Genomic DNA, 14,410 nt, shown 5'->3' with positions numbered 1-14,410 from the left:
GGTTATCAGCATAAGGACATGGTGTAGAGGGGACGATGGCATGTAACCCACACAATACAGGCTCTTAGGCCCCTGGAGGAAGTGTGTGTTTATACATTGACGCTGGTCTGTGGGTACAGGTGAGGTGATGGGGATCTGCAATACACAGATAAGAGCAAAATAGTCACTTTTTTTTAATCATGAGGATCAATACAGGACAGATAAAACACTTTCATATTTCTCCCCCGACCCTTGCTCAAATCCTGCTGTCTAACCTACAAGGAAAGGAAAACCCCACTAAAGCCACATGCACATGGCCAGAGGGTAGAGATGCTGGGACACCCACACCACCCTTCCCTGTGGATCTCCCACACCTTTCCGGCAGCAGTGGGTGCAGGGAGCAGAAAGGGAATGAAGCATTTTGGTTGAAAGGTTTTCACTGGTGATGGAGTTCAAAGGAGGCAGGATAGCTCTAGGTTCTGAGTCTCATTTTGCCTGATGCTGAATTCAACCTTCAGAGCATATTTTCTCGCAAATCTTCCTCAGACATAGTGTGTTCAGGAGGATGAATCACTGGGAGATCAGGATAGCTGACAGAAGTTGAAAGGAAAGTAGGCTGCCTGCTTCCCTGTGGTGGGGCTGCGAGGTGGCTTGTGGAGATCAAGATGCTGCGTGGACATTATACAATTCATCCTTTTAATCCTGTTGGGAAGGAGAATCTCAGGGCTCTCCACTTATCTCTTCTTCAAAAGTCATGAAGCTTTCTGAAAATAGTCAAAAAGAACATTGTGTCTGTTTCCTTTTCTTGACATGTCTTTGTCCTTATTTAAAACATAACAGTCCAAACACAAAAAAGTAAAAAAAAAAAATGATGGCTACAGCAATAAAAAGTACCTTTCTCTTGCCAAATGTGCTTCTCTGGGTCTCAAAACTCCTCAGAAAGGTATTGTAGGAAGAGCTCATCTACGTGTGTTGCTTTGCAGATTCGCTGTAGACACAACCTAAAATGTTTTATTCATTCATTAATTCAATAAATTAATCCTTTATTTGGGACTGCTACCTGCTGGGCACTGCTTTGGAGCAATTTTGGAGAGCTATCAATGAAGAAGATAGACAAAGAAATTCTCTGTCCACGTGGAGCTTATATCTTTACGGAGTCAACAGAGGAGAAACATTGACTATAATAAATGAGTAAAGAGTATAGTAGGTAATGTAGTATGTTAAAATGTGTTAAGTGCTGTGGAAAAACTGAGGTGTGAATCTTACAACCTAAATGAGTACTTTCCTATTTCAGAAATACTGGAATGAAGAGGTAGGAGGTATTATTTGCTTTCTAGGCTGAATATAATCTCTGATAATAAATTTGATCTAACGTTCACTGAGTTTGTATTTTGTTCACAACCCTCCAGTGAGGGCTGGAGACCACTTAGACATGGTCCCTGATCTCAAGGAGCTTGTAATTTAGAAGGAGTGAGAAATATGTAAAGAAATGTTTGCAACATGTACAAAAATATACATGTACACGTTCTGCCGTTGATTCACAGGCAAGGTATAGTAGTGGCCAGAGTGGGAAATGATAAACTTTTCCTTTCAGGGATTGATGATCAAAGATGGCTTTGAAAGGGAGGAGACATTTCAGCAGTGTCTTGAAGGATAAAAAGAAGTTCATGTCATGGACCGGCTGCTGGGGTAGTGGTGGGCTACCCCAGGCATCTTTAGTTGCTGAAGCGAAGGTGGAGCAAGAAGAGCAGGCAGATCTTGAGAGCTCCTTTCTGATGCTCTGAGGTTTGTACTCAATCCCACAGCCCTTAGGGAACCAATGAAGAGTTTAAAGCAGAGAAAGGATGTTTCCAGATGCAAGTGCAGAAAGATCCTGCAGCATTATATCAGCATGGCTCACTGTCTGAAGAGACATTCATCTTCAATAAAGAGACTCTGATGATCAAACCTTTATGAAATTCATTTGCCTAATGCTATTTTCTCCTCCCAATCATCTTTAGTCTCTTCTTAGGATCCTCCAAATTTAGGTGCTACGAGGTGCTGAGTCTTATGAATCAAAGGATTGCATTCTGGGTTTCTCAAACTTCAGATGTGAGGAAAATGGCCCATGTTCATGCGTAGCCCCAGCAAACTGGTCCTGGTTTCCTAAGTGGTGGTCATGAGATTAGAGAAATATAAGGAAATAAATGGTGGATGGTGGGGAAAGTCCCTGGCTGTTTTGATTGGAAACAACCTATTTTCTTGATCTGAAATGGAACACAACTTAGCTTCCCGTACAGGAATAGATTTAACTTTGCAAGAATGTTCAGCATCCAAAGGGAAGATATTACCAAAGAGGTAGATGACCTGGATTCTAATTTGCTCTATGTATCAGTCACTGCATAGAACTATTTCTGGCTCAGTTGTTTGCATATGGAGTTTGGGGGGCATTTCTCACTAATGGGGTTCCTGTTCTCTCTTTGCCTTGTCAGTATTCCAAAGTGGTGATTCAGTGTTCTTCTAGATATGTCCATGAGACTATGTTACTCTCCTGCTTAAATACTTTTAATGACTCCCTAGTAGTCCTAAATAAAAATCGAGACTCCTTACTACAGCCTATTAGGCCCCTATGAGCGGGCACCTGCCTATCTTTCTGCTCTCATCTGTTCCTTCCTGGTGCTCTTGATTATTAAGCTCATCTCTACCTTGTGGCCTTTGCATGTGATGTCCCTCTGCCTGGCAAACTCTTCCTCCAAACCCTGAAGTGGCTGTTCCTCATCATTTAGGTCTCTGCTCAAATGTTGCCAACTTCAAGAGGCATCTCTGGACACTGCATCTAAAATAGCACTCCTACCCCGCCTCCTTTCCCTGAGCATTATCTCCTTACATTACTTTGCCTGAGCATAGAACCACCCCCCCCCCAAATTATATCTTTTAAATTTATGCAGCTGTGTGCTTCATTGTGGTAGTGGTACACTGTGTATGGGCAGGGACTTTGCTGATCTTGTGTCTCACTGTATTTCCAGTGGGTAGCTTAGAACTTGGCCCACAGCTTGAAAACTAACTTAAAAATCTTCCCCTTGATTATTTAACCTTTTTTTTTCATTGTGGTAAAGTATGGATAAGATTACCTTTACCATTTTAACCACTTAACTGTACAATTTGGTGGCACCCAGTATATTTGCACACTCATCTCCAGAACTATTTCAACCTCCCACACTGAGTCTCTGTGCCCATAACTCTCCATCAACCTCCCCCTCCATCTCCTGGGAACCACTGTTCCACTTTCTATCTCCGTGGATTTACCTTTTCTCTGTTCCTCATATGAGTGGTATCATATGACATTTGTCCTTCTGTTTTTGACTTATTTCACTTAGCACAATGTTTTCAAGGTTCATCCACATTGTGGCATGTATCAGAATTCCATTACTTTTTATGAGTGAATAACATGTCATTATGCGTATATACCACATTATCGTATGCATTCATCTGTTGGCGGACACTTGAGTTTCCTCTTTTTGATTATTGTGAAAAATGCTGTTATAAACACAGATGTGCAAATATCTGTTCAAATCCATGTTTTCAATTCTTTTGGGTGTGCACTTAAAAGTGGACTTGTTGGCCCATATGGTATGCTTCATATTTAAGTTTTTGAGGGGACACCTAGTGCTTCTCACCAGCAGCTGCACTATTTAATATTCCTACTGGGAAAATACAAAGAATCCATTTTTCCACATTTTTGTCAACACTTATTTTCTATTTTTTTTAATCACTAGCCATCCTAGTTAATGGATATGAAGTGGCAACTCATTGAGGATTTGAAATTACATTTCTCTAAAGACTGGAGATATTGACCATTTTTCATGTGATTCTTGGTTATTCCTGTATCTTCTTTAGAAAAAAATGGCTCTTCAAGCTCTTTGCTCATTTTAAAATTAGGTTGTTTGAGTTGTATATGTTCCCTTATATGCTGCATATTAACCCCATATAAGTTACATGATTTACAAATATTTTTGCTCATTCTGTAGGTTGCCTTTTTACTCTGTTTATAGCATTATTTTATACACAAGTTATTAATTTTTATGAAGCCCCATTTGTTTATTTTTACATTTATTTCCTGTGCTTTTGCTGTCATATTTAAAATAAGTCCAAGGACACAAAATTTTCTCTGTTTAAAAAATTTTGTTTTAGCCCTATGTTTAGGTATTTGATGCATTTTTCAGTTATTTTTTTTGCATATTGTGTAAAGTAAGGGTCTAATTTTATTCTTTTGCCTGCAGATACCAGCCTCCTATCATCATTTGGTAAAAGTGTCACTAGACTAATTTATTGAGGTCCTTTGTTCAATGAGAGGAGACATAGTCTCAGGATTCTGAGGGAAGGACTCTCAACTCATGTGTAGGACCAGCTTTCCCCTTCTCATCTCTTGCTGGCTCTTTTTTTATCAAGGAACAAGAGAGGCCTGGCAAGGTTAGATAAGCCCAGGCACTATGGCTGAATGGCCACTCTGTTTTAATTTTTTTGTTCTTTTTTTTAGATATACATGACAGTTGAGTGTATTTTGACATATTACACAAACATGGGGTATAACTGATTCTAATTAGGATCCCATTCTTATGGTTGTACATGGTGTGGAGTTTCACTGGTCACATAACCATCTATGAACACAGGAAAGTTATGTCCCATTCACTCTACTGTCTCCCCTATTCTCCTCCCTCCTCCCTTCCCTTTATTTCCTTTTGTTTAATCCATGAAACTAGTCTTCACCCCCACTTATTGATGACAACTGTATTTTAAAGTTGCAACATAATTCACAGCTGTCAAGCTATGGAATCAAAATAAGTATCCATCCATGAGTCATGGAAAGAAAACATGATACACACACACACACACAAACACAAACACATATGAACACACATACACACACACTGAAGTACTATTCCACACTAAAAAGGAAGGAAAACCTGCCGTTTGTGGCCACATGGATGAACTTGGAGAACAGTATGTTAAGTGAAATAAGCCAGACATGGAGAGACAAAAACCAAATGATCTCACTTACCTATGGAATCTTAAACAAACAAACAAACAAACAAAAAACTGAACTCAAATAAGTAAACTTCTACTAACAGCGGTGGGGCTGTGTGGGTGTCAGACTGCAAGGGCTGGGTAAGAAGCATGAGCTAAGGATGCTGGGGGCACATGGGTACTACTTCATTCTAACCATGAGGACAGACAGTCTTTGCTGAGCAAAGATATTTCTAGAGAATGAGGCCTGTGAACTAATGTTCCATTTCTCTACACTGCACCAAACTACCCCAGGCATCAATGTGAATGGTTTTGGTCTTGCTGTTACTGTTTTGTTGTTGTTGTTGTTGTTTTTAGTTGTCCTAGGACCTTACATTTCTTTTCCAATTAGGATCACCATCCACTGCAGGGATAGAAGTTGGGGTAGAAATGCAATCCTGGACAATTCAGGAACCCGAATTCGGGGAGACCACCATGTTAGCCACCATTGTTGCATTTCCCGGGAGACCTGTGGGCAGAGACAAGCTGTGTGGGAATCCTCTAGGGTAAGGCCAGTGGGCATGAGTCCCAGGAATTGTAGACTGAGTGGAATCACGAGAATTGATTGGTATGGAGATCTGGGATGGTGCAGCTGGGAGCTAGCTCTGGAAGCCGTGATGTGACTGGGGGATAGACTGGATGAGAGAATGAAGGATGGGAACAATTAAAATCACAGGCTTGGAACATGCAAAGTGGGCTATTGCTGGATTTCCTAAAGAAGGGCCGTTCCAATGCACAATGAATGAAACCACTGGTGTCCCAGCATTCTCATGGCACCGGGGAACAACCTTTTTAAAATATCATGACCAATATTTACTTGGAAAGCATCTCATTATTTTAATTAGTGTTAATTTGATTATTAATAAGGCTTAGAATTGTCTCATATACTTACATCATTTATATTTATTTTGTAAATTTTTAATGTATTTTGTCAATTTTGGCTTGTAAGGGTAATTTGTATATTAGCAAAACCAGTTCTTCGTCATTTGTATTGCAAACATTTTTCCCAAGTTTGTCTTTTGAGTTTTTTTTTTTTTTTTTTTAATGGTGATTCAAACATCAGAGAACCCGAGTAACTGAGTGATTCAGACTGAGACTATTCACCAGGAAGGGTGGTGAATCATGCACAAGAAAACCCTCTTCTATAGGAGCCACCACCTCTGGGCTCTAACCGAGTATTGCCATGCACTATGAGAAAACAGTTTTTCTTTTTTAAAGAAAGTTTGAAACTGAGTTTTAAAAATGGGAAGTTTCTTGATTTTTAAAAATCACGTATGGGCTAAAAAATGCTTACCTGATATCTCTACTTCTTCTGTGGCCCACCAGAGTGTGACCCCCGGCTCAGATAAGAGGGGCCTGGTACATAGGATGCCGCACAGTCTCTGGATCAGATGACCTTTCACAACTTCTCGGGCTCTCTGATTTCCTGAGCTATCTAAATGCGAGGGATTATTAATAGTGTCGCTATATCACTAGAATATGACTCAGCATACGAAAAGAGCAGATAGGATGGCGGAAGAATTAGGATTTGATGGATGGAAGAATGTTTCTGGGATTAATCTGCTCTGTATCATTTTATGCCAATAAATATTAATTGCTGGTAATAATAGTGTGGGGGAAATCACATAAGCAAGTTGGAAGAGGAGAGAAAGAGCCAGGAGATATTTAAAGTAGAGGTGGTGGGGGGCAGGAAAGCAATTTTGGACTAAAACTTGGTGTTCAGAAAGGAAATTAAGAGTCTGAGCACTTTGCTCTCAGCCCAGTGAATGGCCTGGAGACACAGGGTTGTCTGCAGACTGCATTAGTCACTAATAAAGTAGAGTGTTTTGGCTTGCAATAAAAATCAATGCTGTGGATGTTTTGTTCTGTGGTGAAGCTGAGAGAGTTGGAAAGGAACAGGAGTTATTATCACCTCCCAATCCTTCATGATTTCTTTGATCTTTATAGCCATGATTGGGGACACTGAAAACACAGCCAGGGAGAGATGGCGTTCCCTCCTGTCGCACCCGAGACCCGATAGAGTGATTCCTCCCTGCAGCTTTTGGATGTTCTGCCTGCAGAATGCCAGGAAGCAGTTCCTTCAGGGCAGACAGACCTTCCAGTGTCCATGCACTACGAGGTCATGGTCATGCTTGGTGGGATTCAGCCGTGCACAGCAACACAGTAGAGGCTGTCGCAGCCCCTCTCATGTCCCCTCAGCACTGGCCACCCCAGTGCACACCACCTGGGGGATTTCTCCTGTAAACACCCTCCCCTCTTTTCCTGAGGACTTTCTCTAGCCTCAAGCTTGTCAGGAAGGAAGCTAAGGCCGGGAGAGTAGCCCTCCAGAAGGAGTGTCTGGACTTGTAGGAAAATTCTCAGACTCCTCCTTCCAGGATGGTCCAGTTCCGAGGTGTGCTCCCGGCTGTCTCCCGGACATTGCTACAGGTCTCAGCATGAAGCAGCTGCTCACAGACCTGGCCTGTTCTTCCTTTCTTATCTCTCTTGTCCACCTCCCTACCTGCACTTCTTGGGGTCACCTCTTAGGTAAACAATTTGCCCTCAATTCCACAGCTCAGGGTCTGATTGTAGGAAAGCCCAGCCCACCACAGACAACAAGGAACTTGCTGTGCAGACGAATCCAGGGGAATCGTAATTCTGGGTTAATGGTCCAATTGGGTCCCCTTCAAAATTCACTTGCTGATGTCCTAACTTCCGGTACCTCAGGATGTGACTTTATTTAGAGGTAGAATCTTTATAGAGGCAATCAATTAAAAACAAGGTCATTAGGTTGGCCCTAGTCCGATACGACTGGTGTCCTTATGAAAAGGGAAACTTGGACACGGAGACGGCCAGCAGAGAGAGGAGATGATGGAAGATACTGAAGGAGAAGACAAACTAAGGAAAGGACTGGAACAGACCGTCCCTCATAGTCTCAAGTGAAACCAATTCTGCAGGCACCTTGATATCAGACTTCTGGTTTCCAGAACTGTGAGGACAAGTCGGTTAAAGCCGCCCACGTTTTTGGTACTTTGTCATTTGAGCCAAACAGCTGGTGGTCCTTTGTTATCACAGCCTTAGTAAATTAACACATCCTGACACCTGTTGAGGTTTCCTATTGGCTCAGGCATTATTCTGGGCATTTTGTATACATTCCCTCAATTATTCTTCACAACAGTGCTTTGAGATTAATACCGATATTGTCTCCCGTTTATGGACAAAGAAATGGAGGCACAAGGAGGTCAAGAAAGCTGGACACATATCTAGAATTGAATGCTGGCCGTTTGTTTTCAGAGTTGCACGAAGTTCACCTCTCACTACACTGACCTTGAGCAGATGAGCTTTTAATTGCTTAGACATAGGCTTTTTTAAGGGGTGCATTGTAATTACACAATTTAGTGGGATTCGTCGTGATATGTTCACACATGCACATATCAGAATTTGGTTGACTTTCTTCTCAAGTACCTCTCCTTTCCCTCTCCTCCCCTATCCCCTATTTCCCTTCCTTTACTCTGTTGCTCTCATTTTCTATTTTCACAAGATCCCTTTGTTATTTTATTTTGCTCTCCGGCTTCCATAGATGAGAGAAAACATTTGACCCTGGACTTTCTGAGTTTGACTTACTTTTGATGATAGTGATTGCAAAGTCCTGCATTCGGGTTCTTCAAAAAACAACAGGAGATATATTCATATCGACATACTTCTCACTTTTTATGCATATATATTTATACACATATCTATTAATAAATCATCTGTGTGTCTGTTTATACACCTATGCATCCATCTGCAAGTAATTCTTTTAAGGAATTGGTTCACACAATTGTGGAGGCTAATAAGTCTGAAAGCTGCATGCTGCAGACTCAGGGAGAGATGAGGCTGTGATCTTCACTCTGAAGCCCATCTGGAGGCAGAATTCTTCCTTCTTTGTGAAGCCTCTGTCTTTTCCAGTAAGGCCTTCAACTGATGGATGAGGCCTGTTCATATTATGCAGGGTGCTCTGCTTTCTTCAGTTATCCGATTTAACTGTTGAACGTATCTGAAAAATACCTTCACAGCAACACTTAGACTGATGTTTGACCAAATAGCTGAGAACTATCACCTACCCAAGGTTGTTAGAGTCTGTAAACAAGTCTGGATGGCGCCTGGCAAAATGCCAGAGGGAGTGGTTTGAGAAGTAACAAAAGCAAGCCATTAAGTGTGGAGATTCCTGATTGGTTGACTGCTGTATCTATTTTATGTTAATTAAGATAAGCTGTGTGGAATGTAGAAATACCGCTCCTGTCCTACAATAAACGGCTTCCACTCCTGCTGTATCAATCTACACAAGTTGTTCGTCACCCCCCGGTTATTTTGCTGCAGCCGGACTGCGGCACAAGGTGACCATCACAGGCCCCTTGGAAGATGGCATACCATAGCGACTACTCCTAAGGAGGTGCTTACTCTTGAAACTGGTAAAGTATGAGGTCAGTCCCTAAAGTGAGTGTCTTCTTAAATTCTGAGTTCCATTTGTGAGAGAGAGAGAGAAAGGGGGGAGAGAGAAGAAGGAGGAGGAGGAGGAGGAGGAGGAGAAAAGAGAAAGAAAAGAGGCAAAAAGAAAGGGGCCAGGGACAAGATATTGTCCCAAAGGGCATGCTCTGAAAGACCCTCTCCCTTCAATTAGGTCCTACGTCCTACATCATACAGTTTCCATTCAATTATGAATCCATCAGTGGGTTAATCCATTGATGAGGTTAGAGCCCTCATGATCCAATCACTTCCCCAAAGTCCCACCTCTGAACACTGCTGCACTGGGGACTAAGCCTTAAACATGTGAACCCTTGGAGAACATTCCTGAACAAAACCATAACAAACTTCTTTATAGGATAATAAGACATTCTCTCTAATAACCTATCAGCCAATATTATGCCTTGGCGTATGTGATTTCCGTTGCTGTTAGGGTGGACAGCAATCCCTGAACCTGGCTCTTGGACTCTATGTAATCCAGTCCCAACTAACAGCTATCCTCGCTTCGCTCCATACTTTTCTTAGCTGAGTCCTGGCACCAACAGCTGCTTCTACTCACTCAAGTGTATGACTTTGGATAGCTGCAGTCCCTGACCTATTCATGCCGGCTGATCTGTTCCTTCTAGCACTTTCTTCCTGGAAGTTGCTCCTACCTGCACCGGTTTTAACTTCCTTCCTCAGTAATCTTCTCAGGACTTCCCTGTCAGGGTCATATGAACCTCTTATTCTCTTTCATATAAATCTTCTTTGTAGCTTTTAATGTAGGTATATATTTATATTGCTGAGTGATTATTTGATATTTATTTAATGTCTATTTTCCCAACTGTATTGCAAACTTGAAAAGAGCAAGAGCTTTGTCTGTTTTGGTCATCATTGGACTCTTATCCTTTAGTAACAAAAAATAATGGTTGTGAGAAAAGAAATAAGCAAGGAAGGAAGGAAAAGAAATAAAATAAAAGAAGAAATGAAAGAAGGAAAGAAGGGAGGGAGGGAGAGAAGAAGATTGTGGAGTGGCTGGCAAGTAGCTTCTGCTTAATGCTATATGGCAGGCTTGGAATTTCCACTGATGACCTGTCAGCCAGGTAAGGATGGCCCATCCTGTCCAGAAAGAACTGTACATTGCTCTTCTCGTGTCTAGTAGATTTTCACTGACTGGCAGGTGCTTTTCTGATGAGACTTAGAAAATGGATTGGAGGTTTTTTAAAGAATTTAATTTTCTGGGAACCAAAGAAGTAGACGTGAGCAGGTAGATGCGTGAGTTGATGCTCTTCTGAGTACCTCAGTTAAATGGCTGGTGGCAACATGTTTCCCATGGTTCAAGCTCCATTCTCCACCTGACACCCTCTCAGGCTCTCTTAGTCAGGGATTGTTGGTTGTGGCAAATGGAAATCATTTCAAGCTACCTCAGTAACAGTGGGGAGTTTTATTGTCAAGAAAAAATAGTCAATTTCAAGGATAAGGGAGCTGAATGCAGATAGGCACCCTGGGAACTGGACTCCAAAAGCTACTGGGAACCAAAACTTTGTTCTCATATCTCAGGGGTGTTGTGGTCTGATTCATTTCTGATTCACTCTGATTCTTTTTGAATCCTTTGACCAATGTCCTCTGTACGGGGGCTAAATATGACCGCCAGCCCTAAAATATATGAAGATAATCAGTTCAAGTTCTTACCACCAAAGTGGCTTACAGTATCTATGTTTCTTGGTTAAAATTCTTCAGAGAAGAAACATGAATCAACTGACCTTCCTCAGTATTTATATTGTCCATCATGATCATGCATTCAGATAAGGTCTGGGGCATATGACATGAACAGGGTTGCACAGGTTTGATGTGCCTTATATATTTTTCATAGTGAGAGTTTTAAAAGAAATAGACCATGCGTGGGGGTATCAATTCCAAACCATGTTTATTATACAAGCATTCAGAGTTCAAGTCCCTGCTGCATCACACATCTTTGAAATCTGCCAAAGTTCACCATAGATCTCTTGGAACGCTACTTATTTCTAGTCATGGGTACACCGAGACTAGATTGGTGATAGCTTGGAGGAATTGATAAATCTTCAACAGCTTTCCCTGCCCTCAAACCTATAATAGAACTTCTTATTGTAGGTGGCCAGCCATGAGCCATTTATGAAGGGTGTATATACTTTGAATTTTATTCTGAAGGTGACGAAGATGGTGGAACAGAGAAAAGACATTTCAGCTTTTTCTGTAAAGAACTGACAGAAAGGAGTTTAAAAGTGAGAGTAGAGAGACCAGTTTGAAAGCAATTGACAATAGTCTAAAACATTTTGAAAACAGCTGATCTAGGATGGTAATGGTGGAGAAAGAGGTCAGGTTTGAGATGTTTTCTGGAGGTAGATTTAAGAAAATTTATAGATAGTATAGCTGACTTTAGTTTTTAAAGATAACCACACCAAGATACATGCACCCATACTCTCCTTGCAATATGATGTTGATATATGCCTCCATCGAGATGTGAGGGTTTATGATCCTTCCTCTCAAAACCAGGCAAATCTTAGCAAGTAGTTCAATCAATAGAATGTGGAGAAAGAGACACTATGTGAATGCTGATGCTAGGTCCTGTATAGCATAGCAAGATGGTTTCTGCCTGGCTCCCACTTTTGCCCAAAGAACTTAGCCACCATTTTGTGAGGAAGCCTATAGTACATGAAGAGGCCATGGGAGGAGTGTTATGGTCACAGCCCTGAGAGTCCTTCAACTGTAGCCAGATATGCAAGTGAGTGAGTTAATAAAGTCCTAGCCCTTCTGTATGGTATCTGTGGCCTTGCTATGTCCTGTCTGAATCCATGAATCTAAGAACCCATGAGCGATAATAAATAATTGTTTTTTGAAGCCATTGAGTTTTGGAATAATTTATTATGTGGCAACAGACAACCACAGATTAAATGTTGAATGTATGAGAAAACAGGGAAGAACTGAATGTAAGGATTTTGATCAGAGGGAGCAGAACATTTTTTGTTTTCATTTTCAGTGCACTGTTGTTACACATTATAGTGAGGTTCATTTAAACATATTCATAAATGCATATAGCATAGTTTTCTCCATTTCAGTCCTCAGTATTATCCCTTCTTCTTCCCTCCTTTATCCTCAGATCCCCTTACTCTATTCCATTGGTCTTTATTCTATTTATTTTTAAATTAGTGCATTATAGTTATATATAAAATTAGAATGCATTGGGATATGTTCACACCTGCGTACAGCATAAGTTGGTCAGTTCTCCCCCTTTCCCTTTTCTTCCCCACCTCCTTTTTCACTGGTCCCCTGCTTCTACTGTACTGCTTTCCCTTCTATTTAAGAACATTTTTAAAAAAGTGGACTCATTATGAGTTCTCCCTGGGAATATTAGGTTTGAGATAGTGTCCCTCGGCACCCTCTATTCACATTGCCCTTCCTGTTTCTTGAACACAGCATGTTTACTCCCCTTCTAGCCTACAATGATAGAATCACCAGTCATATATTTTGTAATAGATGGCAGTGACCCTGGGTCACAAGTGGCTTGAACCACAACTTTTTCTTAACTCAGTTTAAGCCAATTAGAATAATTTCCTGGGAATTTGGAAGTAGGTCGAGAGAGTTAAGAGGTATGCATGCAACTAAACCCAAAGCATCTAAACTTGGATTCTGTGAATTTATATATTCTGCACAGCACAGTAGGTAGAAGGTGGAGAGAGAGAGAGAGAGAGAGAGAGAGAGAGAGAGGAATACCAAGAATGAACTTATACAATAGATGGACAAAAAGTACTACCCGACTTCCTACAGAGTTTCCAACTGGAATCCTGGCTTGGGTTCTGAATAACATTTTTTTTTTGGCACTGGGGGTTGAACCCAGGGGTGCTTAACCACTGAGCCACATCCCCAGCACTTTTTAAAAAATATTTTTTATTTAGAGGCAGGGTCACTGAGTGTCTCTCTTTGATCTCACTATCCTCCTGCCTCTGGCTCCCCAGCCTCTGGGAATACAGGAGTGTGCAACTGTGCCCTGACTTGAATATACATATTCTTATAATAAAATTTATTTTGCTTTGTACAAGCTTGTTCAAGTTGTCTTTGGTGATTTACAATAAAAGAGTCCCAGCTGACATATACAGTTAATCAGAAATTCCTTTCCTCTCCAGTAGGTAACACCAAGCTCAAGGTTCTTTGAAATGGCATTGCCAGGAGACTTCCTGGACATCCCGAGCTCTGCCTTACCTTATGAGGCCTCCTGGACACCCAGAGCTCTGCCTCACCTATGGAGCCTCCTGGACACCCCAAGCGCCATCTCACTTGCTCAAGATATATACAGATCTTGACCTCATGGTGCTAATAGACAACTTGATACTCCATACTGATCATGCTGGTTTGGTTAAGGTGATTATATGGTTTACTTTTTTACACATATTGTTACTACATGGGATCTTTTGGTTTATATCTTGGAGAAACAAGAAAATGAAGGAGTCCTTGAGGAAGGTTCCTAACAATTATTCTCTGTAGCTGTGTAATGTGCTAACATGCCATTATTTTCACCAGTTACTGGTAATGAGGCGTCATTAGTAAAAAATGTCTCCACTTCTTTGAGAAAATCAGCTTTCATCGCTGAGAAGTATTATGCTTTGTTTGAATGCGTTTATTGTAATTATACATAGAAATAGTGTATCCCTCTAATGATGGGTTGTCAGGGTGTTAAAATTCAGACTGGCTTGCGACTGTACTGAGGATGCGATTAGTGAATACATGCTATGAATTGTTCCAGAGCAAAGCATAAGAAAGAGTCTTCCATCAGCGAGGCCATCTGTGTCACACTACGGAAGTTGGAAAAAGACCTTCTTGGATCTTTGTAAAAGGTAAGGCACTAAATGAAGGGTGATTTTAATTTCTGGCATTGTAATAAGCAGGAAAGTCA

This window comes from Marmota flaviventris, chromosome 9 (assembly GCF_047511675.1).
Source record: "Marmota flaviventris isolate mMarFla1 chromosome 9, mMarFla1.hap1, whole genome shotgun sequence".
NCBI classification, from domain to species: domain Eukaryota; kingdom Metazoa; phylum Chordata; class Mammalia; order Rodentia; family Sciuridae; genus Marmota; species Marmota flaviventris.
The sequence above is the reverse complement of the archived record's forward strand: the minus strand, read 5'-3'. Positions refer to the sequence as shown.